Genomic DNA, 6,686 nt, shown 5'->3' on the forward strand with positions numbered 1-6,686 from the left:
GGTACAAAAAAATTCACCCTTTTGTAGATTACAATTATTGGTTGAAACGTTTTAAACCCTCATCTAGCTTAATGAACCATCCAATTCATTTAAAGACCCCAAAGTTTTTAAGCCAACGAATAAGAAAACGTTGTTATAAAACTTTGGGTACTAGTGTAATTAACAGTCAAATGTCCCCTCCCTCCTCCTTGAGGATCAAAATGTTTTTCAGAATAGTTGCTTGTTCATAACAATCATTACAAGAAATTCGTCATTTTTCCTATCAGAATAGAACAGAAATTCTCCTAATTTGATATAGTGGACAAATATGTGCATTTATATAGGTTAGGTCGCATTGGGTACATTGAAGCCCCACAGGGTTGAAACACCTCAACAATTATATTATCCCCTAGGCGGATAATGGGGAGGAAAATTCTATTAGATAAAGCGTATGAACATTCATACTTTAGAGAAGAATATACCACTCAGCCGATGTCTAAGTCCATGTTGGAGCAAGAAACCATAACTTTGATTACTTTATGGATGGAAAAGCACTGAAAAAAGTTGAATTTGAGAAAGATGTTGGTGTCAGAATTAATAAAAACCTCAAACCTAGCCTGCAGTGTAAAGAGTCCTCCAGAATTGCTTTAGCTATGCTTAATCAGCTTACTCGTGCGTTCCACTATAGAGACAGATTTACCTTTCTAAACCTGTACAAAAGATATGTTAGAGTACACCTTGAATTTGCCTCACCAGCTTGGAACCCTTGGCAAAGTGGAGATATTGAAGTTCTTGAAAAAGTGCAAAGGAAGGCTGTTTCTATGATATCTGGCCTAAAAGGAGAAACCTACGAAGCTAAGTTGAAAGAAAGAAATCTGATGTCACTAGAAACTAGAAGGACAAGAGCAGACCTGATCCAAACATTTAAAATACTAAATGGATTAGATTCAGTTAATACTGACACTTGGTTTACAAGAGTTGAGCAGGGAAGGCCAGCTACAAGAAACACTAATAGTGAAAATTCATTACAGATTGATTTCAAACGTACAGAAATTACCAAAAACTTTTTTAGTACCAGAGCAGCAAAGTCATGGAATTCACTTCCAAATAATGTGAAAACTGCAGTGAATTTGAACATTTTTAAGAAAAGACTAGATATTTATTTGAACAGATGATTCTGTAAACCTCTGACAATGGTCCTACCTGGACTCTACAGAGTACTACAACAATAAAACAATAAATAATAAATAAAAACATCTAAGTTGTCAGCGATACTCTTTGGTAAAGAAAGTTAGACACGATACATACGCAGACTGAAATCCTGTTACTTTTATATAAGGATTAGATAAGTTGTTACTCTATACTTGAACTAGCGGTTTCGCCCCTAGCCTCTAGGAGCTTCGCCCTATGAGGTAAGGGGAAGTCAACCCTCCTATATAAAATTTTCAGCGGTTAGATCCTTCGCCACAAACAAACAGACAGTCTTCGTTCTACTTTGTAATATAGATATGTACACTTGTCTTTACTCTGTAACATATTTGTATGCTTCGTTTTTATGGATGTTATCACCCCTGGCCTTTTTAAAAGCGAAGCTTTTCTATAATTAGGGTAGGTCCGTACGTCCGTCCGTACGTAACGGATAGCTCTTTTCGTTAATTTGTGCATGTTAGAATTGATCTATCGATTTAAAACTTTGCATGATGATACCTATAGGAGTTAGGTACGAGAAAGCGAAGCAACTCTATTATCGTTACCAGAAGGCCATACGTCCAATTTAAACATTTTGCTTTTTTAACATCAAATTTTTATGTGATAAAATTATCCGAATAGAATGGTCTGATTTTTGGAAAACTGATTCCTATTACAACAAGGTATAGTGTTATAAGCGAAGCATCTCAATAATCAAGTCCTAAAAACGTCAGTATTTCCTTAAACAGTAACATGTATTTAATCAGTTTTGCAACAAATTTACTTATAATTTTGTATAGACATGTGCATTAATATTCGGTTTATTCAGTTCTGACACTCAGCAAGTGTTAATGTTCGTTTGTCCTACCGTTTCAGAGCTTCGCTTTTATGGATGTTGTCAGCCTTGTTATTATAACTATTAAACAATTTTAAAATTGCACTTTTGATTAACATCAGTAATTATAACCTTTCACCCAAAAAAAGCTTTTAATCACAAAAGTAAGGGATAAAACAATCCTTATATAAAAGTAACATGATGTCTATGATAATGTCTGTCTGTCTGTTTGTTCGATTGATCCTGCCAACCGCTGAACCAATATGGTTCCCTTTTACAATGTACCTTCTCAGGTCCTAGGAAGATTTATAAATATTTTGAGAGTAAAACTGACCCTTTCTCCAATCTTTTCTTAGCTTGTTTTTTTTTGTTTTGAAACCATAATTTAAAATGGGGGTGGGTAGTTGTTCGACTTCCCCTGTCCCTCTCAGCTTGTGTAGAATAAAAATAATTAATTGGCGGAAAGGTTAAGACATTCTAGTTTTGACAACATTGCACCCCCCCCCCCAAAAAAAAAAAATGTGTAAGTTTATGGTAGAAATATTTTTTTATTGTCCTTTCCCTCCCTGAGAAGAATTGAACACCATAAGTCGGAAACTGTTTTAAAAAACGAAGATTTCTATAATAAGGGTTAGTAAGTTCGTCAGTCCGTCCGTCCGTCAGCCCGTAACGGTTAGCTCTTTTCGTTAATTTAGACATGTTAGAGTTGTCCTATCGATTTCAAACTTTGCATGTTGATTCCTGTAGTAGTTAGGTAAAATGTAGAAAGCGTAGCAACTCTATAGTAGTTATTAGAATGTCCGTACGTCCATTTTGAACATGTTGGTTTTTAATATTTTTAACAACAAATTTTTATATGATAGGATCATTTGATTGATCTGATCTTTGGAATACTGATTCCTAGGACAACAAAGTACAATGTTATAAGCAAAACATCTCTATACTCAAGTCATAAAAATGTACGTATGTTCTTAAACATTAACCTGTATTAGCGCAGTTTTTCAACAATTTTGCTTTTAATTTTATACATTTATATTCTGATTATTTAGTTAATGTGTTAAAGTGTTAATGTTCGTTTGTCCTACCGTTTCAGAGCTTCGCTTTTATGGATGTTGTCATCCTTGTTTTACAACTCCATTATTATCTGAGCTATCTTAGTAAAATAAAAGTATTTGGCAGCCTTCTACTGAAAGTTTCATGGAATAATAATGAAAAATCCATAAAATAAACAGAAAATAGTATATAAGAGGTTCTTTTTATTGAATTTAGACTAACTTAGAAGAAAATATTTGCTTTGCGAACTATAGGAAGAGTTAGGGTCCACGTATTACCTTGTTTATGCGTGGATATATTGACAGGGGAAAATTTCTCGACAATTTAGATTTCTAGTATAAATCTCATAGATTGGTCAGTTCCTTCATCCAGTAGCAGAGGGTGGAATAAAGGGGGTGGATTGAGTTATCCTTATTTTAGCTAGCTGCTAGTATTAACATTATTATCAGAGTACATAAAAATTGGTGTAAAAGCCAAGTAATAATGTATTTATTGCCCGGGCTGCGTCTGGATCTATTAGAATTTGAAGGCTGCAGCTGAAGCTTATCGAATTTACGACCAAAAGTTTCCTCTAAGCCGCGCGTCTCATCTTATTATTAGCAAAAGACGACTTTCAATTTAACAAAGAAATAATTTTATAAATCGTATAATTTATAATTCAAATAACATATTCATTAAAATACAGTATTATAAATCTTTATCTATGAACTTAAGGCTTGAAATTATCAATTTCAATGAACACATTTGCTTTCACAGATTTTCTAAACACACCATCCAAAAATGTTGATCCCTTTAAAAAAATGATATATCAATATAGTGGCGTGCAAAGGATTGTGCCAATTTTGATACCTCCTTTATTAAAAGCTAAGCTTTTCTACAATTAGGTAGGTCCGTCCGTCCGTCACAGTTAGCTTTTTTCGTTAATTTAAACAGGTTAGAATTGTCCTATCGATTCCAAACTTTGCCTGATGATTTCTTTAGTAGTTAGGTACAAATTAGAAAGCGTAGCAACTCTATAATCAAAATCAGAATGTCCGTACGTCCATTTTAAACATGTCAATTTTTTTACTTTTTTGACAACTAATTTTTGTATGTTAAAATTATCCGATTCTTTTGATTTTTTTCAAACTGATTCCTATTACAACATGGTACAATGTTATAAGCGAAGCATTTCTATAAATAAGACCCAAAAATGTGAGTATGTCCTTAAACATGATCATATATTTATGCAGTTTTGCAAATTTACTTAAATATTGTTTGTACTGCATTAATATTCAGTTCTAAAAATCTACAAGTATTAATGTTCGTTGTCCTTCCATTTCAGAGCTTCGCTTTTATGGATGTTTTCATCCTTGTTTTTTTTACCCCCCTTTTAATCTAAAATCGAGGAGAACATGGCCGGACAATATGTGAGGTGTATTTTAGGGTAGTTGATCCACCACACCTTTGAAAGGTTTAAAGGGCGTCCCTGAATTGATAAATTGACTAGAATTTTTTTTCTCATATTCATTCGAAACCGATTAATATCCGAATGATTAGAACCGGTTCTCGCCAATACGAAAGAACTAGGTCTGGCATCGTATTATATCCAGTTTTCTACGAATATAAAAATGTACAAACATAAGATTAAAACCAGTTTTTTAAATCCTATAATTGTAGATTTTTTATCCGCGGAAAGCTGTTTTTAATACAATGCGAGAAATAACTTTTACCACCTAAAAATTTAAGAGGTTTGTGTGTGTGACATTTTTACCCTTACACCCCCCTTGGCTGGATAAAGGGGGTATATCCACAACCCCTTATTTTTGTCAGAGGTTGTATACACCACCCCATACACCCCCCTCTTACACGCCTATGCATTAATATATTTCATGCATAGGCTCGGCAACCTTCCTTAAGCCTCAATACAATCGTCGTATATAATATAATTCAAAGTAGAATGATGTCTGTCTGTCCGACCGTCTGTCCCTTAAGATCTCGGTAACCACTGAACCGATTGAATTCTACTCTTCAGGGAATATACCTACTGGTCCTGTGGTGGTTTTAGGCTATTTTCTTGGGGGTGGGACACCCTGAACCCCCTTAAAAAACACAAAAATCCCCCCCAATTTTTTTTGTTTTTTTTTTAATTTTTTTCAAATTTGTTTTGGGAATTCGCCATTTATTATCGGCTGCCGAGCCCTTTTACTAAAAGTCTTGCCTTGTAGTAAAACCATAGAAGTTCTATTCCATTTAGAATACAAGAAACTACCCTTAAAGCCAATTTGGCCACAGCATAAAAACCCAACCTAAAAATAGTTTTAAAAACATTATAAATTTACATATATATTTACATTTATAGTCTGAATTAAATAGTTAAGTAAAATTAAGAAAGCGTAGCAAATTCATATTCATGAGCTGAAAAAAAACGTTTGTACATTTTAAACAGATTTCATTATTATGTGTGATTATAGAGATGTTTCGTTTAAAATATGTACTTAATTGTCATAGGGATCAATGTTCAAAGAAAAGCATGTTTTAACTGGACGAACGGTAACGATTATGCAGATGTTACAATACATTTGCCTTACTGTTACTAGAGTCATAAATCAAAGTTTGAAATCTAAAGGACAATTTAACATACCTAAATTAACGAAAAGAGCTGACTGAGACGTACTGCCGTAAATATCCTATTTATCTCAAAGCTTGGATTTCAAGAACAGAGGATTACCTCTCTGTAAACTCATGGTTACAAACTTCTCCAACATTTTTGACTTTTCCAAAGCATTGGTTGCTGATAATTATATATAGACAGATACAGAGAGTTGGTAGTTCATGTGGGGAGAGGAACAGAAATGTTATGTACTGTTTTCTCAGCAGTACAAAGCCACTCATTGAGTCAACATGCCTACCCAAATACAAGCATTACACCCTTGTATAAAAGTAACAGGATGTCTAACTGTCTGTGTGTTTGTACGGAAGGATATTGCTGACCCCCCTAAACGGATATGGTTCAAGTGAACAGTGAAGCTTTTCCGGGGGATACAGTGAAGGTCTGAAACTATTTAGGGGTGGGAAAACTCAAGAGAAATCTCCCACCCCTACAAAAAAAAAAATTTGGGGGGGGGTATTTTTCCTTTTTTTGTGGGGGTTGTCCCACCCCCCAAGAAAATAGCCTAAAACCACCACAGGACCAGTAGGTATATTCACTGAAGAGTAGAATCCTATCGGTTCAGTGGTTACTGAGATCTTAAGGGACGGACGGACAGACAGACAGACATCAAGCTACTTTGTATTATAGATAGTGTAATGCATGTGTGTGAACCTATAGAGTATAGACAACATACTAGGAAATAAATACATTATACTCAGTTCTGAGGATTGGTCTTTGTCCCAGGCAGCTAACTGCAACATTTACATTTTATTCTTTAAAAGATGGAGATTATTTTTAAAGCAAAGCTTTCCTAATCTTAGGGTCGGTCCGTCCGTAACGGATAGCTATTTTCGTTAATTTAGGCATGTTACTTGCCCTATTGATATCAAACTGTGCATGACAATTCCTTTAAAGGTTAGGTAAGATTTAGAAAGTGTAGCAATTCTATAGTAGTTATTAGAAAGTCCGTAAATCAATTAAAAACATGTTGATTCTGAA

The 6,686-nt window shown here is 34.3% G+C and overlaps 1 long non-coding RNA gene across 1 annotated transcript; it reads right to left on the reverse strand.

Moving 5' to 3' along the window:
- Window positions 1-5,253: 5,253 nt before the first annotated feature.
- Window positions 5,254-6,460, reverse strand: LOC145327861 (uncharacterized). The gene is made up of 3 exons (XR_013882264.1): window positions 6,360-6,460; window positions 5,766-5,942; window positions 5,254-5,343 (listed from the first exon to the last, which is right to left on the reverse strand). It is a non-coding gene; the product is annotated as an uncharacterized LOC145327861 (long non-coding RNA).
- Between the last annotated feature and the right edge of the window lie 226 nt (window positions 6,461-6,686).

This window comes from Acartia tonsa, chromosome 9 (genome assembly GCF_053477335.1).
Source record: "Acartia tonsa isolate MP-2025a chromosome 9, ASM5347733v1, whole genome shotgun sequence".
Lineage (NCBI taxonomy): Eukaryota > Metazoa > Arthropoda > Copepoda > Calanoida > Acartiidae > Acartia > Acartia tonsa.